Raw genomic sequence first — 23,994 nt, forward strand, 5'->3', positions numbered from 1 at the left:
CCTTCTGAAATGTTAATGATATGTTAATTGGGTGCTTCATTATAATCAGATGGGCGTTACCTAGGGATTCATTTGTATCAGACACAAACTCCCTAACCAGACCACCTGCATTCTCCTCCAAATCATTTATATATATTACAAACAAAAGAGGTTCTGTCACTAAGTTAAAGAGTGCTATTACTATTACATCGGTATGTTTAACTGTTATATGTAATTATAATGGCCCAGATTGGTTTCAGAACCTTTCCAACTGATGACCATCATAGGCTCCAACATAAAGGAAGAGACTCCACTAGTGATCTTTATATCTTCTGTGACTATGGCACTACTGAGAATGAAAAGCAATACCTTTCCCCACAATCAAATTCTAATTTAAGTTTGTAAGTTCCATTTGACTATTTGATTTTTGTTTTGTTATGACACCCCTTTAAATTTTGCCTGCTTTTAATTTGGTTTGATTTGTTTCACTTGCTTGAATAGGAGAAGGCAGATTGGGTTGAAAGTGCATGTTTATAATGTATGTTTCTGTAAATAAAATCTCATAAAGTAGATTAAGTGAATAGTCATTTTCACCCTTCACCGCTGACTATCGAGTGTCTATCTAAGCCTATCTAACTACCACCCTTATCATTTGTCAACCTGCCACCATATCCACATGCCACCCCAGCACCCTATCCACCAACCAACACTGCCAGTCAAGTCACCTACCACACCACCTACTCATTCATCCCTCCATCCGACTCAACTACCACACTGTCATCCTGCCAATCTACTCACCTGCTACCAGAACTTCCTAGCACTTTACCTATCTGCCACATTGTCGGACCATGGCACTATCCGCCTACCACCGAAAAACTTGCTATCCAAACCGTCAAATACCTTACCCACACTGCTCTGCTTCAGTGCCTCTTTTCCAAGTGCAATCCCACCCCTTTACACAGTGACCTCTACCCCTCAGCCTTACCCATTTTTGACACTCACCTACAGTCAGTCAATGGAATCGCGCAATTACATTGAATGTTAAATAACCAAAGTTTAGAATTATGAAGTGACAACATTAATATTTGAAAGAAATAAAAAAGAATTAAAGGCTATGTTGGACCTGAAAAATAGCGCGGAAGTTGCATTGAGGCCTATCAGTTTTTCTATGTCGGAGTCTCACGTAGGTGTCTAGCATTGGAAGACTAGCTGTAAACAGCACAGGCAGGTAATTGGATACTTTATCCTATGATATTTATCAGTCAGAAAGGTTCTGAAACCAATCAAAAATTCCGGGCCATTATAATTACACATTACAGGTAAACATGCAGATGTAATAACAATAGCATTCTTTGACTTAGTGACAGAACCTCTTTTGTTTGTAATATATATAAATGATTTGGAGGAGAATGCAGGTGGTCTGATTAGGAAGTTTGTGGATGATACAAGGATCAGGGGAGCTGAGGATAGTGAGGAGGATTGCCAGAGGATACAGCAGGATATAGATAGACAGAAGATTTGGGCAGAGATATGGCAGATGGAATTTAATCCAGACAAATGCGAGGTCATGCATTTTGGAAGGTGTAATGCAAGAGAGAAGTACACAGTATTTGGCAGAACCCTTCGAAGTATTAACATACAGAGATATCTAGATGTACAGGTCCACAGTTCCCTGAAAGTGGTAATATAAATGGATAAAGTGCTCAAGAAAGAATCGAGCATGCTTGCCTTCATTGGTCGGGGCATAGATTATAAAAATTGGCTAGTCATGTTCCAGCTGTTTAGAACTCTAGTTCGGCCATATTTGAAATATTGCATATAATTCTGGTTGCCGCACAGGCCGAAAGGATGTGAAGATTCTGGAGGGAGTTCAGAAAAGCTTTACAGGGTGTTACCTGCTTTGGAGGGTATAAGCTATGAAGAGAGATTGAACAAATTTGGTTTGTTTCCACTTGAAAATTGAAGGCTTAGGGCTGACCTGCTAGGAGTTTCTAAAATTACAGGAGGCATGGATAGAATAGGTAGTTGGAACCTTTATCCCAAGATAGAAATGTTAATTGCAAGGAACCTAGGTTTAAGGAGAGAAGGGGAAAGTTTAAAAGAGATGTGAGAGGCATGTATTTTTACACAGAGGGTGGTAAGTGCCAATAATGTGATGCCAGGAGAGGTGGTAGAGGCAGATATGGTAATTTAAGAAGCATCTTGACAGATGTAAGAACAGGCAGGGGATATGGATTGTGTCGAGGCAAAAGTCTTTGTAGTTTAGAAAGGCACAGGCTTGATGGGCTGAAGGGGCTGTTCCTGTAATGTACAGTGTTTTGTTTTTTCTTTGTTATCATCACTGTGATGGATGAGGTTGTTTATTAGAGCAGAGGTACTTGAACTGAATGTGAAAGATATGGGTTAAAATTTTATTGCAAACTGTTTTTGCTGGATGTAGGATGACAATACTTTGATCTAGTTCAGTGATAGCTGAAAACTCTCAGTAATGTAAGAAATTTTCTGGCCTAGTGAATTTTGTTACTGACTTCCCATTTGTTACTTCTCTCCCTCAAGCTTCCTACCCACTGCTTCACCCTTTGATCCTCCAGCTGACCACATTCCCTCTCTAACTTCTTGCTCCCCTTCCTGACCCTCCTCACTGCAACCAAATCTTCCTGGCAGCCACCTCCAATGAATTGTTCCCTCACCCCTTCCCTTGATTCTTGCACTCCTTCCCACTAGCCAAGTCTCTCTCTCAATCATTCCTACAGGCTGCGTGGGAAGGGAGGGAGCAGGGCACATGGTGATCTGCAATGAGCTAGTAATTCCTGGAATGGGAAGGAAGTGGCAAATGGGAGAGTTTGCAAAGCTGGAATGGATTGACATTGATTTGAAAGGTCACGGTGGCAGGAGCTGAGTTGGTTGGCAGTGGGAGAATTAGTGCTGAGTAGTATTTGTCCTGATGAGTATGATAAAACTTTGGCAACATGTCTGACTGTTCTACAATACGCATGTTTATGTTTCAAGAGAACAATTTTAAAACAAAGTTGGTTTGCTCTTATTCAATGCAAATAAAGATGTAGCATGTTCAGATCCTTTGCACTTTTTCTTTCATTCCAAATGTCCATAAATGTTTCTGCTATCCTTTCACATAGGTGAAAAGAAATGGAGTGAGATGCTATGCCAATCATTTAATCAGCACATATTTGCTTGTATCCTTTCAGCTTAGAAAATAGGTTTGAGGAAATGTTATGATTTCAAGATGAATGCTTCTCAGGAAGTATAGTCCTCCAACTACAGGTTCACCTTGAGTAGAAGCAACATTATTTGAGTCACATCTCCCCATTTTGTAGTTGTAATTTCTCTACACAGTCTCTGAGTTGACATTCTCTCATAGTGGCTGGGTTGAAAGTCTTACTGGTTTTCCTTTCTATGCCCACACAACTTGAACTGCAGCAGTTCATGAAGATGGCCCAGCATCTCCTTCTCAAGACACCGAGTGATGACCAACAATCACTGGCCTTGACAGTGGTATCTACAGCACATGAATAAGTAAAGAAAGGTTGTCTCACTCCAACAATTTGAGCACAGAAGTTTGGGCTGCTACTCCAATGACAACAGCAGTTTCAATGCTTATTGATGATTGCTGCAATTGAGAAGTTGCAAATATTGGTGAAAGGGGAGAATTGTCGAGATCAGAGTAGAATTGAAATAAATGTAATATTAGAATTTGTAAAGCTGAAAAAGTTTAAAGAGCAGAAGCAGTAAAAATGTATGAATAAGTTACAAACACACAAATATAAGAGCTGTGAGACCTGGTGAAGCCTGCAAAAGGATTTTAATGGAAAACACCTTCATGTGCATAAAGATAAAATATTACATTTTATCAAGATTAACTTTCAGTACTAATAAGATTAGAATTCAGTTTAATTGAGAGAAATAACTCTGTAATAATGGTTGCAAATTGGTACTATATATGCATGTGTAGTGCAGGGAATACAGCGAGACTGAAGAACATATTCCAGGCATGTGGTAACTATAGCAACAAATTGTCAGCTGGAACAATCCACTTAGGGATGGTGAACTTGTCAAGTACCAACAAGATAAACATTCGGAATACTTGATATTAAAGAATAACCTGTTTTCTTTTGGAAATTTCATTTGCAGTGGATTATTGATTTTGTTTTAAGCTCTTGAAATCACAGTGCGTCCTTCCTTTTGCAGGCTTCACCAGGTCTCACAGCTCTTATATTTGTGTGTTTGTAACTTATTCACACATTTTTACTGCTTCTGCTCTTTGGCTGCCCAGAGACAAGATCAGCACTTGATTTCCCTGCCCCCCACCCCACTTATCTTCCTGTTTTTATACCACCCCACCACCCCATAGCTGGTTCCACAGCATTCACCTGTAACATTTCACAGCAGAAAACCACGATCACTTCTTTTTTCTTAAAAAGCTGCCACTGCAGTCAGCACAAAGACCTTAACAAAGATGTTCTGCGTTGGACACACTGGAGAGGCAAGAATACTCGCCTCACTGCAATACCAAGTTTATGCAGCATGATTTGCCAACATAGCATGTTATCATTTTGTGAAAATTAAGATAAAGAGTGTTCAGATCAACAGTTAATGAGTCTTTCTGAATAATCCTCCACTTGGGGAATCTTAACTATAGTACTTGATAAATTTCCGACCCGTTGGTGTCTTCAGAATGAAATTGAAGTGAGACAGTGTGCATTCTGTTATTGCAATTAGAATTTCTTACACTCTTTGCCACAGGATGATTGTGTGCTAATACTTTGTTCATTCGTAGCACCTCCTGTTGTGAGCTACAGATCTCTGTGCAGCTGTCAGAGAGAAAGGAATGCAAAAGAAATATGATCCCTCACTACATGAGACTGGGAGAACTGGAGAGAATCAGGTCACACTCCTTTCACATTTTGCAATCAGTTGAAAATGTCAGTAGCAGTTCCCATTGAACAGGCAGCTCTCAGAGGCCACCATTAGCAACCCCTTTGTCTTTTGTTCTGGTTACCTTCACAATCTGTTCCACTTGATCCTCCTCTGCTTCGTCCGACACCAGCATAAAAAAATCATTTTCCAGCCCCTATCAGTATTGAAGATGAGTAAATCAGACTCTAAATGTTAACTCTGTTTCTCTGTCTGCAGATGCTTCCAGACCTGCTGTGTGTCTCCAGTATGTCCTGTTTTTGTGTTAGGATGGCGAGAGGAGTTTGGATCAGAAAATATGAAAGAGAGAGAAAAAAAAGGGGCTTTGCTAAACATCACTTTAGTCAGTGCTGGCCAGGGATTAATTCTGGTACTTCCTTATTTTCCCTCCTTTAAGTCCTTCAACCCTCCCTCAAAATATCTAACTTGCGCCCACAACATCGTTGAAAACTACCAATCTCCAACTCCACTCTAAAGTCTGTTGACATGTTGTCACCACCTAGATCTATGCCTATGCCAGAACTCCAAGTTTGAATGATGTGGAAGTGCTGATTCTGGACTTGGGTGGGCAAAGTCAGAAGTCATATGCAGCAGGTTATAGTCTGACAGGTTTATTTGAAATCACAAGCTTTCGGAGGCTTGACTTCACCTGATGAAGGAGCAGCACTCCGAAAGCTTGTGATTTTAAATAAAGCTGTTGGATTATAACCTGGTGTTGTGTGACTTCTAACTTTGTCCAAGTTTGACTGTCTCCAATTAGCCTTCAGCCTATGCAATAGTACTGAAACAACTGTGATCAACGAGCATCCTATGTAAAGGTAAATGAATCCACCTTGTTCTTCTTGACCCATCTGTAGCTTTTGATACTGTCATCCACACCATCTTCTTTCAGCATCTCTCTAGTGTTATTCAGGTGGATGGGAATACTCTCTCCCTGACCATTCATACCTATCTAATTATAGCCTGAGTTGCAATGGCATCTCTTCATGATCCTGCACCATTACTTATGGTGACTCCCAAGGATTCAGACCAGAAGATCATAACACCCAGGAATAGATGTAAGCTATTCCATCCTTGAGGCTGCTCTACCATTCAATGAGATATTGGCTGATTTGATAATACTCAACTCTAGATTCCTGCCTTTTCCCCATAACCCTGATTAACAATCTGTCTAATACAGCCCTGAATATGATTAACAACCCAGCCTCAAAAGTCTTCTGTGGTAAGGTTTTTCACAGACGTACCACCCTCTGAGAGAAAAAAAAACATCCTCTTCATCTCTGTCTTAAATCTGTTACTCCTTCCCCTAAGATTATGTCCTCTGGTCCAAGATTCCTCCATAAGGGGAATCAACCTCTCCATATCTACCCTGCCAAGTCACCTACAAATTTTGAATGGTTTCATTAGCATCTCCTTTCATTTCTCTGAGCTCCAATGAGTACAAGTGCAACCTACTGAACCTCATAAGAAAATCCTCATAAAATAACTCCTTCATACCCAGGTTCAAACTAATGAACGCTCTCTGGATTCCCTCTGATGACAATATATCATAGCTTATGTAACAGCCAGAACTGCTCACAATATTCCAGCAGTTGTCTGACCAGTTTGTTGTATAGTTTTAACAAGGTCTCCGCATTTTTTATATTTCATTCCCTTTGAAATAAAGGACAACATTCCATTCGCCTTCCATATGGTCCACTGCAGTTGGATGTGGTTCACCCTCAAATCTCTCTGTGCTCCAGCTTTCAGTAGACCTTTCCCATGTAAATAATATTCTGCTCTTCTAGTTTTCCTACCAAAGGACATATTCTTCATCTCCTGTTGGTTTTCATCTACATACGTGATGCCCCTCAGCAACATCATCCAAAAACATATTAGTTTTCACATGGATAATAGTGACATCCAGCTCACCACCTCTTTCAAAATCTCCATTGTTGCTGAATGATCAGACTGCTTGACTGATGTTTAACTCAGATATGCCACATTTAAAGAGCATTCTAATGTTGATTTAAATAATTTTATTTGTTTTACAATAGTTTGAAATACTTACATAATTATCTGAATACTGCTGCCTCCATTTCTATTTTAGCATGGGTTGAATGGACACACCAAAAAGCATGTTGTATCCATTCATGCCCATTCTATGTGTTTAAACAAACTATCACTTTGTTCCCTACCTCTCTTGACCCAACTGTCTTCCACTCACTGCCCCTTCTCAACTTCTTCCTGCTCGCCACTTCCCCCTCCTGACCCACTCACTCCCTCCCATTTATTGCCCCCTCTCCACTTCTCTCTCACTCCTTTTACTCCTCAGCTCACTCATTGACTTTTCTGTTCGGGAGAGTGACAGCAGGGGGAAAGCAGGAAGAGGAAATCAGCGATTTCACTCTGACGCAGTTCATTTATTGCTGAAACCTCATTCATGCGTTTGTTATCTGTAGACTTGACTATTCCATTGAAGTTTGCCGGACTCCCACCATTTATCCTGAGTAAATTTGAGATGATCACATCCATGCTGGCTGTGTCCTAATTTGCATCACATCCTATTCACCCTTCACAGCTTTGCTCACTTACCCACATAGGCTTCAGTTAAGCAATGCTTTGATCTTAAAATTCTCACCCTTGTTTACAACTCCCACCATGATCTTGCCCCTCTTTATCTCTCTAATCTCCTCTAGCCCTGGCATATCTCCTGCTTTCATCCAATTCTGGCACCTCAAGTATCCCTGATTTCAATTGCTTCACCATTGGTAGTTGTGCCATTAGTGGACAAGGCCCAAATTCTTGGGATTTCCTCCATGAACCTCTGTCTGTCTGTTTTGTCTGTCTTTCTGTCTCTCTTTATCTTTCTCTTCCTCTCTCTTTGTTCCTTTAAGGCCTCTCCTCAAATCCTACATTTATGACCAAACCTTTGGTTATCTGGCCTAATATCTCCTGATGTTGTAGATGATGATGCAAGTATAGGTGACATTTTGTTATAGAGTCCTGAAGCATTCCAACCTCAACTGGGATTATAACAGATATTTAGCAGCAAACACCAACCATGTTGTTTGTGTCAAATTTTGTATTATAGCATTCCTGTGAAGCACTTTACCTTGTCTACTTCATCACTGCTCCAGTAGATTTAGGAATATATTTGAGGTTTGTGTTCTTTAAAACAGAGAAACAGAAGGGTGACATCCTAAAGATTTTCAAGATTATCTAAGTATTGAGTAGGCTACATGGAGTGAAAATGTTTCCATCTGGGTGAGAGTAGAATTTGTAATCATACATATAAGATGGTGATTAATAAACACAATAGGGATTTCAGGAGACCCATCTTTACTCAAGCAGTGTGGAGCATGCTACCTCAAGGAGTAATTGAGAGGAACAGTGCAGATTCATCCATATAAAGCTGATAAAATCATCAAGTGAAAGAATAGAAAGTATGCTGATGGACCTTAATAAAGAAGGAGTGGGAGGAGACTTGCATGCAGAAAAAACATTAGCATCATCCCACTGGACCAAATGGCCTTTTTCTCTCTTGTGTGTTCATAACAACTTATGTGTGTGTAAAACTGGTCTCATCAATAAGATTTGGAGATGGAATACATTCATGCAAGACATTGTGGTAAAAGGCAAGTGTAGGTGACATTTTGTTATAGAGTCCTGAGGCATTCCAACCTCAACTGGGATTATAATAGATATTTAGCAGCAAACACCAACTATGCACTACCAGCAACGCAAGAATTCCAATCATTGCATTTTCAAAGCAGTGCTTTGAGCTCTAATATGCAGAGATGAATAACCCTGCCAATGAAGTCAAACTTCTTCAGGTTATTAAATGTGAATTAATATTCTGAGTCAGAGTTCTTAAACATTAAAGGTTTGAAATTTCTCTGTGCTCTATTTTTAGTGCAATGGTTAATGTGTTTTTGTATCACATTCCCATGAGCATTATTTTGAATGGCTTAATGATTTTGCTGAAAAAAGTCATTTCAAATGTCTTAGCTGTTATTTTTAAAATAGTGCACAAAGAGGAATTTCAATCACTAAAAATAAATTGTTTCCATTGTTAATATGTTATAAATATAATTTGTAAATTCAAGTAAGGCTGCGTAGGCAGGATGTGTGTGATGTGTCAAGATTTCAAACAGCACAGCTTGCAAAGCAAGGCCCAGTTGGACTGAAGTTAAGATGAAAGACAGTCAAGTCTGTTTAAGTTATTTTATTTGTTCACTAAGCAATCATAGACTCCCTACAATATGGGAGCAGGGCATTCAGCTCACACTGACCCTCCAAAGATCATCCTACCCAGGCTCACCACCCTACCCTATCCCTGTATTTCCCATGACTAATCCATAGAGCCTGGACACTATGGGCAAATTAGCACAGCCAATCCATCTAACCTGCATATCTTTGGTCTGTGTGAGGAAACTACAGCACCTTACAGAAACCATGCAAACATGGGGAGAATGTGTAAACTCCACAGAGACACTAATCTGAAGGTGAATTGAACCCAGGTCACTGGCATTGTGAGGCAGCATTGCTACCCACTGAGCCACCATGTCACCATTTTGTGGGTGTATTGTAGCATTTATGATAAACAACACTATTTCGTACAACTTGCTTCACACTAACCTAACACAGCTGTGCTCACAATTGCTCAAGCACATATCCATCATATGTCCCAACAATCCGAATGCCCTGTATTACTCTGTAGCTTTGTTACACCTGATGTGCCCAGATTAAAAGCACAGTAAGGAATAGCTTTTAAATTAGAATGGAATTTTTGTTGATCCATTTCGTACTGTTTTTCATAGAATCATAGAATGATACAGCACAGAAGGAGACTGCTGAACACATAGTGCTAATGTTAGCACTTTGAAAGAGCTACTCCATTAGTGCCATTCTCCTGCTCTTTCCCCATAGCTCCGTCAATTTTACCTCTTCAAGTATTTATCCAATATGCTTTTGTGAAAGTTACTGCTGAGTCTTTCTACCAAACTTTCAGGTAATGCATGGTTACAGCATAATCCTTTTCCCCTCTTCTCACTTCTCTTTCTTTTGCCTGTTATCTTTGTTTCTCCACCGTACTTCTCAAAGATCTGTACATCTCTGAGGCTAGTGTTATTTCACCTCGCAGACAATAGGGGCAGTATTCAGCTAATGGTACCCTACTGTCAGGGAATGGTCCGCCTGCTGTAAAAGCTACCTAATTTAAATAAAACAAAAATAGTGCTGGCTGTACAGTGCTGGAGGGTGGACAGTGACTCATTCTGCCAGGATGTGATCTAATGTACTGATGTAATCATGTGCAGATGAAATAAGGGTGACAGTTGCCGACCTGCTAAAATGTTTTCAGGGCCAGAGTTGGTGCTAGCCTTTCCAAAGAGACCTGTTGTTGAAAATCAGCAGTCTCAGATGAGTGACAATAAGGTTTGTTATTTTTGAGAGTTTCTGCATTATGACAACAGGACGGAAACCTGAAATACTTGGAACACAGTTAGCTTTTAACTCCAAAGTGTGTTTTTTTTTCACAGAAGCTTACTACAGCCAAAAGTGACTACAGATGTAAATTCAGTCACTGTCTCGCAAAGTTCAATGTGGGAGCTATGGAAATGTTGTACCTGCAAAATATCAGAAAAGATTCAAAAAAGAGAGATGTATAATAGGAAGACATAATAAGGGGGCTGATCAATCTCCCTTGTCTCAACAAAAAGCAACCACTTGTAGAACCTTTGTATATTGCCTTTAAGGAAAATACAGACATGGGGGTTTAAAACTGACTGGCTGACTAGTAAGTGTGTGTTAATGGTTAGACTTCCTAATGTGTGGACTAGTATGCTGTGAGGGTCAAAGCTCTGAGGACAGTTGTGTAATCATCCTTTCGCTGCAGGCAAAAGAAAGGCAAAGACTCTGTCCCATTCTGAATGCTGCTACTCAGCCACTAACAAAATAAATTATGACAGTAGAGTTTTAATCAACTTAAAAAGTGGATAATTTCAAAACAACCTATTCAGCTACCAATGTCAATTCAACTGGCAACATCCATTGGAATGGCTGCAAAGTTTAACTATCCTCTCTTCACAAACAATTTGTTGAATCATAGAATCCCTACAGTGTGGAAACAGCCATTTAGCCCAATAGGTTGGCACCGACCCTCCAAAGAATATCCCACCTAGACCCATTCCCCTAACCCATTACTCTACATTTCCCCTGACTAATGCACCTAACTGACACATCCCTGAACACTATGGGCAATTTAGCATGGCCAATTCAGAGACTGATCTTTTCTTTTAGTTTTTATCTTCTGGACTCATTCTTTATGTCCAATTTGTGCATAACATTATTATTTCTTCTCACATTTTGTAATTGATAGACTCAGCCTTTGCAATCATTCAAGAAAGCCTATTTAATCATTCAAGAAAGCTCATTTTTAAATGTAAGTTTGTTTGAGTTGAGAGAAAAGTGTTGATGAGGGAAGAGATTCTTTTTAAATTAAACTTATTGTGACCAACCAAAGGTGTGGGTGAATAACTAAGGGCAACCAGATCACTCCTCCTTACCTGGGCGCTTAATGGTTTGAATTATCCTGTCTGCAACTGTAACAAATTGGGGAACCATGCCCAGGGACTGGTGTAATACCTTCCAGGCCTCACAAGGAACTTTTGCAGCCTGCTCACTCTCAGTTTCCCACAATAATGTTGATTGGAGAGTAAAAAGGGCCTAAAATGTCCTTGGCAAATAGAATTAAGGAGAATCGTAAGGCATTTTATACATAAATTAGGAGCAAGAGGTAGGTAGGGAAAGGGTAGCTTCACTCAAGACCATTAGTTGTGGCATTGAACATAAAAGTTGGGAAGTCATGTTGCAGCTGTATAAAGGTTTAGTTAGGCCACAATTGGAGTATTGTTCGAAGTTCTGGTCACCACACAATAGGAAGGATGTGGAAGCTATGGAGAAGATGCAAAAGAGGGAATTTATGTGTGGATTACAGAAAGTGGGTGAGGTCCTTGATGTCTACTTTGCATCGGTATTTACCAAGGAGAAGGATATGAGTGGTGGTAAGATTAGAGAGGTGTATATTGATATCCTAGGGCATGTCAACATTAAGAAAAATGAGTGTCTTGAAAAATATTAAGGTAAATAAGTCCCCAGGCAATGATGGGCTTAATCCCAGGTAATGAGGGAGGCAAGGGAGGAGGTTGCTGGGACTTTGACAGAGATCTTTGTGTCCTCTTTAGCCACAGGTGAAGTTTCAGAAGACTAGAGAACAGTCAATGCTTTTCCTTTGTTTAAGAAGGGCAACAGGGACATTCCAGGAAATTATAGGCTGGTGAGATTTACATCAGTGGCATGGAAATTACTGGGCAAGATTCTTAGAGATAGAATTTACTCACCTTTGGAAAAACATGGATTTACTGGGGGTGGTCAGCATTGCTTTGTGTGGGGAAGTATTCTCTCACAAATTTGATTGAATTCTTTGAGGAAGTGATGAAGATATTGATGAGGGTAGGACATTGGATGTTATCTACAAAGACTTTGCTAAAACATTTGACAATGTCCTTCATGGCAAGCTAGTCCAGAAGATTAAGTCATATGGGATTCATGGTGACTTGGTAAGTTGTATACGAAATTGGCTTGGCCAAATAAGACAGGATGTAGTTGTGGAGAGGTGTTTTTTCTGACTAGGGACCTGTGATCAGTGGTGTTCTATAAGGATCAGTGCTGGGAATTCTGTTGTTTGTAATTTATATAAATGATTTGGATGACAATGTATGCGGTCATATTAGTAAGTTTGCAGATAAAATTGGAATTATAGATAGTGAGGAATGTTGTCAACGGATTCAGTAGGATATAGATCAGTTGAAAAGTTGGATGGAGAAATGGCAGATAGGAGCATTGATCTATAGAAGGATCTTGGATGCAAGTCCAAAGGTCCCCGAAAGTAGCAATCCAAGTGGATAAGGTGCAAAGAAGGCTTGCTTCATTAGTTGTGGCATTGAACATAAAAGTTGGGAAGTCATGTTGCAGCTGTATAAAGGTTTAGTTAGGCCACAATTGGAGTATTGTTTGAAGTTCTGGTCACCACACAATAGGAAGGATGTGGAAGCTATGGAGAAGATGCAAAAGAGTTTTACCAGAACGTTGCCTGGATTGGAGTGTATGAGCTATAAGGAGAGTTGAACAAACTTGGATTGTTTTTGCTGAACTTAGAATCCCTACAGGGTGGAAACAGGCCCTTCGATCCAGCAAGTCCACACCAACCTTCTGAAGAGTAACCCACCTCTTAGTTCTCTATATTTCCCCTGACTATGCACCTAACATTACAGACAATTGAGCATGGCCAATCCACTTAACCTGCACACCTTTGGATTGTGGGAGGAAACCCACGCAGACACAGAGAGGATGTGCAAACTCCACACAGACAGTTGCCCTAGGCTGGAATTGAACCTGGGTCTCTGGTGCTGTGAGGCTGCAGTGCTAACCATTGAGCCACCGTGCCACCCCAAGATTGGAAGTGGTGGTTGGGGGGGAAGGCAACTTGATAGAGGTTTATAAAATTATGACGGGCATGGATAGGGTGGATAGTTGGAGTCTTCTTCAAATATTAGGGAGCATAGGTCTAAGGTGGTGGGGGGGGGGTGCAGGTGGATTTAAACGAGATATACAAGGCAAGCTTTTTACACACAGGATGGTAGGTGCCTCAAATGCACTACCAGGGGAGGTGATGGAAGCAGATAAGAGGCATTTAGACAGACACAGAGGCAGGGAATAGAAAGATACAGACCATGTGCAGGAAGATGGGATTAACTTAGAATGGCAATGGAATTGATGCAGACATGATCGGCCAAAGGGCCTTTTCCTATGCTATGCTATTGTACGTTTTATATTCTATGACTGTTTTCCCATGCATCCCCACTCACTTCTGCTCCAGCCTGAAGCTACAGGTCACAAAGCTAAGCATTGCTCAGATCTTTGTGCCTGTCTGATGTTGCCTCAGTAATACAGGAATTAACTTTGGCCCTGATTTTTCAGTATGGGAAGTATTCATGTTAACCAATTTTCTGTTGTCACAGAAATTTTAGTTGAAAAAAATATGTAAAGGAAAATAGTGAATGAAAATAAAGTATAGATAAACTGTCAAACTAATATTCACAAAGCCTTACATGGAACCATTTGACTCAATGCACTTCACATCATCATTTGAAAATTCTTTGATAAGCATACATATGCATGATTTGGAGGAGCCAGTGTTGGAATGGGGTGGGCAAAGTTAAAAATCACACAACACCAGGTTAGAGTCCAATAGGATTATTTGGAAGCACTAGCTTTTGGAGCACTGCTCCTTCATCAGGTGGCAGCACTTTGAAAGCTATTGCTTCCAAATAAACCTGGTGTTGTGTGCTTTTTAACTTTATACATATGCAGTTCACCTTATCATGTAATTCATATTCCAATTTGAGCGAACCTAATGATCAGAGTCACTAGCATCTGGTCACCTAATAAATCTAGTTCTATTGGTATTGTATTAGATTCCACTTACGTGCTCATATGTACATATGAAATAGAAGAAGTCGGCCATTCAGCCCCGACAGCCTGTCCCAGCATTTGATAATGTCATGGCTGATCTACTTGTGATCTCAACTCCACTTTCCTGTCTATTCCTGATATCCTTTGACTTCCTGTTAGTTAAGAATGTATCTACCTCTGCCGTCAAAATATTCAATTACATTGTGTCTTATGCAAGGAAGAAGTGTAGGGAAGAAACTTTCACAGACTCACAACCCTCTGAAAGAAAATGTTCTTCTCATCCCTGTCTAACGTAAGAGTTTATCCTGTTTTAAAACATAGTACTAGGCTTTCAAATAAAGGCAAGTATCTTCTTAGCATTCACCCTATCAAGTTCCCTCAGGATCTTCTCTGTTTCAATAAGATCACTTCTTATTCTTCTAACTGCCAATAGGTGACCCAACCTGTCCAAACTAGCCTCATAAGGCCAATCTTTCATCTCACGAATCAGTTGAGCAAATCTTCTCCACCCTTGCAATGCATTCATAAACCTTTGAAGAGAAGGCAATCAAACTGTACACAGTCCATAGCTGTGGCCTCAACAATGTCATAAACAACTGTTGCAAATCTGCTTAATTTATATAACATTCCCCTTGAAATACATGACAAGATTCCATTTGCCTTCCTAATCACTTGACGTACATGCAAACAAAACTTCAGTGATTCATGAGGAAGTCAGGGGGACTGTCTGACAATGAGACAACATATGACTGAATTTGGCATCCTAACAAAACTAAAGGCTATGGGAATCAGGGGAAATCTCTCCACTCTTTAGAGTGACACCTAGCACAAAGGAAGATTGTCATAATTATTGGAGGCCAATAAAGGGAGGCAATAGCCTAATGGCATTATTGCTGGAAAATTAATCCAGAGACCCAGGTAATGTTTTGGTGACCTGGGGTCAAATCCTGCCATGTTAGGTAGTGGAATCTTGAATTAAGTGTCTAATGATGGCCATGAGCTGATTGTAGGGGGAAAAACCCATCTGGTTCACTAATGTCCTTTAGGAAAGGAAACTGCCATCCTTATTTGATCTGGCCTACATGTGACTCCAGACCCACAGCGATGTGGTTGACTCTTAACTGTCCTCTGGGCAAATAGGGATGAGCAAAGAATGTTTTTCTAGCTAGTGCCGCCCTTATCCCATGAATTAATTTTTAAAAATCCTAGCCACTGGTCAACATTGCAAGATTTCCTCAGGGTATTGCCTTAGGCACACCCATCGTTGTCATTGACCTTCTCTCCCTCATAAGTCAGAAGTGGAGAAGTTCAAAAGCAGCAAGACCTGGTCAGCATTCATGATTGAGCTGATGAGTGACAAGTAACATTCATGCCACACAACTGTCAGGGAGTGATCATCTCTAAGACGAGAGAATCTAACCATTTCTCCTTGACATTTAATGTCATTACTGAATTCCCCACTATCAACATCCTGGGGGTTACTGTTGACCAGAAATTTAACTAGAAATATTTAACATTCAAGTACTATAGTTACAAAAGCAATTGACCTGGGCAATACTGTGGTGAAAAGCTCATTTCCTGACTTCTTAAAACCTGTCCACCATCCACAATCACAAGTCAGGAGCATGGTGGAATATTGCCTGGATAAGTGCAGCACTCAGGAAGCTCTACACTATCCAGGGCAAAGGCAACATCTGTTTGATTGATACCCTAACCCTAACCCATTCTCACAGTCTCACCACTCACTCCTTCCATAACCGATGCTGAACCAGCAGAGTGTAGCATTTACAAAATGCATTGCAACAACTCACCAAGACTCATTAAACTGCACCTTCTTATCTCTGCCTCTTAGAGGAACAAGAGATGAGATATCTGGGTGCACCACCATATGCAAGCTCCCCTCCAAGCCACACACAGTGCTGACTATGGATTAATCTGCTGTTCCTTCACTGACATTGGATCAAAATCCTGGAAGTTCCTTCCTAACAGTACTGTGGCTGTACGGCAGTAAATGGATTGCAAGAGCTCAAGGAGGCAGCTCACCACCACTTTCTGATGGGTGCTTGGGAAGGGAAATAAATGCTAGCTTTGTCAGTGATGCCCAGATCAAGAATTAATAGAAAGTAAATACCAGAATACCCAGATTCTAGAGTTCTGTAATCTTCCTCTATTTAAATTTTATGCTGTTCTTCTACTCTTTCTACTAAAGTGGACAAGATTATATTTTTCCACATTATATTCCATCGACCAAATCTCTGCCCACTTAATTAATGTATCACTATCTCTTCACCTCCTCTTAACAAATTAATTTCCTACCTATCTTGGGATGATCAGTAAATTTAGCAACCATACATTCAGTCCTATCATTCAAGTCATTACAGACATTTTGACTGCATGTTATGGAATTGATTTATGCAATTGTTATCATATTATAATGGATCATTAAAGTATTGAAGCTCTGGCTTTACTGAAAATGATTTATTTTCAGGAATGGTCAACAATGATAGAACAAATTAAGAAAGGTGGTTCATGTGATGTAACATTGGCAAAGAAAGAATAATAACAATGAATTTGCAAAGATTTAAGCAGTTGAGTTGAAGTTAATATCGTCTGTTTTGTTTACATCAAATCACAAACTGAGAGGTTTAGACTATAAGCTATAGGAACAGAATTAGGCCATTTGCCCCCTCCCCCTCATTTTTCCCCATGAATTTTGATCTCCTTACTAATAATTCCCATAAAGTTTTGATTTGATTAAGACGAATGTTAGCCAGTAACTGTATTGGTTGCTCCTCTATCACAGATGGTCCATGCAAAAACCTTGGTGGATCATGATAGAGATGGAGAAATCATTCTCAAATCAATCAAGAGTCTGGTCTGATATAGCAGAAGGATGGAAACAAAGAACTTCAATGAGAATGTAGTGAGTAAAAAGTGCTCAATATGTGAAGCTAATCACAAGTAATTTATTGTATAATACTCTCTTGGTCTGATGGCAAATTCAGATTTTGGAGTCAACAGTCAGATAGGAGTGAAATATTGCTTTTTACTTCTGTCTGTTTAATGCATTTAGTGAATAAAATGATTCTCGTCCCAGTTTTGGATATTTTCCCTCCCTCCCTATTTTCAGCTTCGTCTGACATAGACATAGAAAAATACAGCGCAGTACAGGCCCTTTGGCCCTCGATGTTGCGCCGATCCTCGATGTCTGCCACCACTTTAATGAATGTTATTTGTGGGGAGAAAGAGAAACACTGATAGTTATGTTTCTATAATTCTGTTGTACCATCTTGCTCAACTAAGTCAATTAACATCAATAAGTACTACAAGGTTGTCTAGAACCACACATTACCTCAATTGCATATGATGAGCTTCTGAAGGCTTCATCTGTGAGAAAGTATTTGCCAGCCTCAGTCTGTTGGTACTGACTGCAGTCTCATTTTCCAAACAGGAATTCTGGGATTCAATTGGACAACATTTCAAAACAACTGTGAGCAATATGGAATTCTCAGCATACTTCATTGTCAATGAATCAATAACAAATCTGAACTGCATTGGTCTAACCTGGAAAATCCCTCTGCACCTCCTTTTCCACTCTTGTGTCTCCAGTTAATTTTCCAGTTAGCACACAATATTTCTTTTTTTGGAATGGATGTTCACATAAATTCATAAGTACAGCAAGTACAAGGGAGCAGAATTGTGCATTTAAGTAGTGCCTTTAACATTGAAAAATGTCCAAAGGCACTTCACAGAATAATGATTGACATTCATTAGGCACTGAACTACAAAAGTGATAATGCAATTCAATGACTGCCTGAAAGGCCTGTATGGATTATCCCCAGCCTTGAAGGAATGTCATATCCAATGGATGTCAAGGAAGCATCAAACAGAAGAACTTCAAGGGGAGAAATGTAGTTCAAACTGAACTATAATCTACTGTTAGTTATCTCAGACTGTGAACATGATGGGAGGAAAGAAAGCAGTCTGGGTGAGAGACATACTTGTGTTTTCAAGGATATACAGGAACAGTGGTTAAAAGCCAGTTTCAAGCCTGCCAAGTGGGCAAGGGTGTGCTTCGAAGGTCACAGCTGTGAAAAAGCCTAGTCGTCCTTATGCTGCAGGTAAAAAGAAAGTAGAAACCTATTCTTTGTTAGAAGCCAAAAAGCAAGTGAAACCGCAAATGAAAGAAAACAAAGATCTGCAAAGATAACTATCTCAAAATCAACAGCTCACCTACCAACATCAATGCCACTAGTATGATACAGTAGAACACATAGAATATCCCATCCTAGTGAAACTCAGAGACTGATCTGGATTTATTTTAAATTTTGCCTTTGTTTTTGACTCACCTCTCATTTGTAATCCATGTGCTATATTCTTACTTCTTTAATTACCAGTAAAATCAATCTTCAAGAAAGCCTGCTTCATTTGGCTCCTTTTAAAACTTACATTCATTTGGTCTGCGGTGAAAGACATCCACTAAGGAGGGATCTTTTATGAATTAATCTTGTTGCAACCAAATTGTTAATGGCTGAATAAAGAAAGGGGACCAACTAATCCTTCCTCATCCAGGAGTTTGACCATGTCGGGTAACCCATGTGGAACCATGATAAATTTGGGGCATCTTTACTGAATGCAACATTACTAATGGTCTAGGATTGTGGAGCCACGGGGATATATATACCCAGGATTTATGCTGGGTGGGGGTCTTTGCTCACTGGGCTATGCGCTGCCATCTGGATCCCTTGGTGGGTCTGTGCCACTGTCTGGTGGTGCCTTTTCATGGGAGATGTTTAAAATGCCTCTTTTTGCTGGATGCCACCTTGTCCAGGATTTGCTTGGGTCTCCACTCAATGAGGCTACTCTTCCTGACTGGCATGATGTCCCTTCAGGTTGGACTCGGTGGTTTGCTTCTTCTCTCTCATGCCCCAGGATAGTGGCCTGGGCTGTGGGGCTCTGGTGGAGGATGGCATATCCCAACCTGTGACAATGTTGAGGGGGCTGCTGGGTTTTTGCCAAGCTTGGTAGGAGTTGTGGGATTGTTGGGGGTGAAGGTGGAGAGTAATGGCTGGACTGATCCAAAGCATCCAGCAGCTCTCCATCAGCTGTGTCCTGCAGGTGACCAGGGGAAACAGCCACCCTCCCATCAAGTACCAGTTGCCATCTTGGGGTGGGCATCTCAGCTTGGCCATGGCTGGCACTCTGAAGGGCCAGGGCATGGGTGGGGTGGGGGATAGAGGGTGGTGGTGTGTGTGTGTACGTGTATATATACATGTGTGTGCATATACGTGTGTGTGTGTATGTGTGTGTGTGTATGTGTGTGTGTGTGTGTTTGTGTTTGCTGAAAAGTGTATTGCTGGAAAAGCGCAGCAGGTCAGGCAGCATCCAAGGAGCAGGAGAATCGACATTTTAGGCATAAGCCCTTCTTCAGGAATCAGGTGTTTATGTTTGTCAAGCTCAGTCACAGGCAGTGCTCTAAGGATCAAAGTGTGAGCTACCAAGTTCCAAAGCTGTCAGCACCCCTCAGGGCAGGTGGCAAGATGTCTACTAAGCTCCAAAGTACCTGACACCTCATAATCAACAAGGGCAGCTTCATTGTTACTGGGTGAGTGCTGGGGACAGTGGCAGGTTCTTGAGGAGATGTTGGTGGTGATTGTTGAGGTGGAGGGGTTTGTGGGGTCTCTGTGGCTCAGGCAGGTATCTAAGACAATGGTATGGCACTGGAAGAGGTTGATAATCAAAATGTTTGGATAGGCATCAAGACTGAAAGACAAAGAGGGGAATGCCAAAATGGTGCCATTGATTCAGGTAATGTACAATATTCTCATAAATACCATTCTAATGAATTGCACAATACTCAATGAGATTTCTAGTCCCATTTACTTAACATGGTTTTGCTTTAACATTACATAATTAGGTGTAGTTAAATCTAGACTGCACACATATCCAATGGACAATGGAGGTCAGAAGTCTTAATGTATTCAACACAGTAAATGTATTTTCATTTCACACTTCTGTCAACAATTGGAGGCTTGATTTTTATCTTGTAGATTAGATATTGAAGCAAATTGTGTTGATGAAGGATTTAAACAGTACACAGGAATGCAGAGACGGCTCATTAAGTGCTTTCCACATACATACATTACAATTTTGGCTGTCTTGATGTTATCAAAGAGGAGCTAGCACATACAAAATTCTTCCTGGAAAAAGGAAGGAAGATGCGTTAGTATATGGTCATCCATCTGAGGAAAGATAATTCAAATCCAACTAGTTTCCAACAGTGAAACAGGTGGCACATGTGTTGATATATTTGCTAACTGGATGGTAAGATATAGAAACAGAATTAGGCAATTCAGCCCATCAAGTCTACTCTGCCATTCAATGTTTCTTAACCCCAATATCCTGCATTCCCCACATAACCCTTGATCCCCTTATTAATCAAGAACCTGTCTTGGAGACATTCAATGACTTGGCCTCCACCGTGCTCTGTGGTAATGAGTTCCACAGATTCACCACCCTCTGGCTGAAGAAATTCTTCCACATCTTAGTTCTAAAGGGTTGCTCGCTTCATTTTGCAGTTGTTCCTTTGGGTCCTAGTCTCCCCTACTTGTGGAGACATCTTTTCCACAGCCACTCCATCCAAGCCTCTCAGTATTCTGTAAATTTCAATGAGATCCCCCTCATCTTCTGAACTCTAGCAAGTACAGATCCAGAGTTCTCAACCGCTCCTCATATCACAAGCATGACATGCTATTCTTTCTGACAAAATGGACAAGTCACTGCAAATGCTAAAACCACCTGAAGGATTGTGCAAAAAAATTGAACATAAATTTATGGGAATCATTTCCATTCAGGGCCCAGAAGCCAGCCAAAATGGATTAATACTGTCTGTTCTCTTGGAGAGGCTGTGGAATTTATGTCTGTTTAAATGGTGACACTGAACATGTTTCCTTCAATGCTGGATACAAGACATTTTACCGCATCTGTTTTTTTCTTATGACTGTAGTTTAAGACATAGAACAGAGTAACTATGCTAGCCAGTACTGTTTACGCAGACAGAAAACTATTTACTTCTGTTGCTGTTGTCAAGAAAGTCTGGAAGAAAGAACTCTGCAATTTTTTTTTCAAACTCACTAGACATCCCAATATGGTATAAAAAAATCTCCAGCTGGACTTCTATTCAGTTGCACACGCAACATGCAACATGCACTTACCTCAGAAAAATTACAAACTGTTCAAAATACAGACCGAAAGAAATAAAAAGAAAACTGAACATTCATGGAGGGCACAGATTCAGAGCTAAGCTATTTATAAATAAACTGGAATATGAAATACTGGCTTGTCAAAGGAAAATATGTGATCCAGATCATTGTGGATTACTTAACTTTAAAAGACCCACGGCTCAATAAGACATTAGCATAGCATTCATTGAATTTAAAGTTGGCTGACAGACAAGACCAGTTCACGCTAAATGCTAATATAGAAGATGATGATGATGATAATCAAAAACGATGTATGGTTCTGTAACCCTGTGGAGATTCCCTGGGTTGCCCAAGATGTTATTCCGTGAGGTGAAATAAAACATCATTCAAAACATCATGTTGCTTGATCACATGTAAAAAGCCAGATCTGAAGGCTAATATCCTAGCAAATGTAACAGCAACAATGTTAAGATGGGTGCCAAGTGACTAACGACAGTTACAAAATTAACTGCAGAAGTGAAATTTCTACAACAAATTTATACTATGTGAGCTGTCTTATGTTCACTGCACGAGCCAGATCATAACTAGGTTAAACAATACAATAAATGCTGGAAACAAAAGGATAACATGACTTCTGTTCTTACATCATATATTTCTAATGAGTTGCTGCTGAATATGTTGGCATTCTTGCAAAGCAGTTTATATGACCTCATTCAACAGGGGTGATGCTGGGTCTTTGTGTCAGGCATTAAATGCCTTCGAATGAGGGTCCTCCCCAGGAACCTGCAGACAACCCAGCAGGACTTGTTTGTCTTGGCTCCTCACATAGCGAAGCCTACAAGCCTCTGGTCGAAACCGGGGCAGCAAGATGATTATTTGCCCACTTAAGGGTGCCAACTGACAGATGGAGGGGTCCCTGTCCACTGCCCTCCCATCTGTCCCTGCCATGGAACTTATCAAATTTGCCATGAGGTATGGCATTTAATTCCACCTTATACCCATGGGCAGGAATCTTGTAGAGATATAGAAGGCCTTGGCTGCTTACTGGCGAGATGGTGAGAGGTCTGTATTGCCTCTTGTAGGCACTGTATATTTTTACCCCGCTGGACTAATATCCTGAAAGTGGAAGTCCTGCCCATAATGAACTGCTGTCCAGTAAGTAGTTCCCAACCTTCACCAACAAACCTGCCATAGGAGGAGCAGGCACTAGATTCTGCCCTTGATTCCTGATCAAGATATTTGAGAAATATTAAGATATTTCAGATATTTGGGATGCCAGGAATCAGGCTAACAGGGAGGACATTTTCTTTGAATGGTCAATAATAACTAGCTTTAAAGCAGTTTTTTGAGGAACATTTGTTGACCACGTGACAGAAAGTTTGGATCTAATTTTCTTCACTGGAGTCGCAAGATTTTTTAAACCGTGGTATGGAGTTTTATCACCTTTTGACTATTTGACACAAGCTCGCATTTCTTCAGACACAATGGAAACATCAAAAGTAGCATTGTATTGTCCCAAGCCACCAATTTCCTAAAAAGCTCATCCGTTATTTATTCTCCCTAATTTCTCTTCTGGCTTGGCTCACCTTTAGGTACCATCCTGGTCCTCTAGAATTACTGCAAGAAAATATTTAAGGACCCATAACAGTTTTTTTTAATTGCCCACAATGAGGTAGTTCTTGACTCTGGACAAGAGCATAACAAGTTAGCAACCTGTTATACATTTGTCTTGATTTTTAATTCCCATTGAAGTTGCTATCAACCAATTTATGTTATTGTTTAAGATCAAGAACAACTTTCTTGGTTGTGATTCTAGAGACTATATATGTGTATACTTTACAAGTTTTTCCCATCTTCCTATGTTGCTACCCACTATGTTGTACTGACAGCACTGACAAGTGCTCATTCTTCATGCAAGAGCTTTCATGATGAGGGTTGGCTAGCTGTTTGACTGCTAAGCACGACCATGTCCTCACTCAAGGTAAACACGGGTTAATGGGTACTCATTACTGGCAATGTCAATCAGGGAATGAAATGTTATTGTTTTTGAATTTTACTATGAAATTTGAAGAACACCCAAATAGGTTTTTTGAAAGAAACAAAAGAGAATGGTCTGTGTAAAGCTGATATTGACCTTGCCCAGTATCAGTTTTGCAGCTTTACATATTTTTTCTTCTTCCGCCAATGCCTTTGAACCAGCAGCTTGAACTCCAGCTGAGTCTCATCACTGCAAGTAGTCTCTATCTGTAACTGGCAGTATTTTCAGCTGTACAATGTAACATCAGGGAAATATTCAGCTTTTGAGAGCCAGAAAACAAAGAGCTTATCATCTTTGCTGGATCCGAGCTCATTCAAACACTAGAAC

General features: G+C 40.3%; 1 long non-coding RNA gene across 1 annotated transcript in view; it reads right to left on the minus strand.

The window, feature by feature from the left end:
- The window catches only part of LOC122560382 (uncharacterized), a 29,682-nt gene extending 11,796 nt beyond the window's left edge, over positions 1-17,886 (minus strand). Inside the window, exon 1 of the long non-coding RNA XR_006314728.2 lies at positions 17,780-17,886. This is a non-coding gene — a long non-coding RNA (uncharacterized LOC122560382). The remainder of the gene's footprint in view (positions 1-17,779) is intronic.
- Between the last annotated feature and the right edge of the window lie 6,108 nt (positions 17,887-23,994).

Source organism: Chiloscyllium plagiosum, unplaced genomic scaffold (assembly GCF_037043375.1).
Source record: "Chiloscyllium plagiosum isolate Xiang-an unplaced genomic scaffold, Cpla_swu_hap1 HiC_scaffold_20, whole genome shotgun sequence".
Classification (NCBI taxonomy): Eukaryota; Metazoa; Chordata; class Chondrichthyes; order Orectolobiformes; family Hemiscylliidae; genus Chiloscyllium; species Chiloscyllium plagiosum.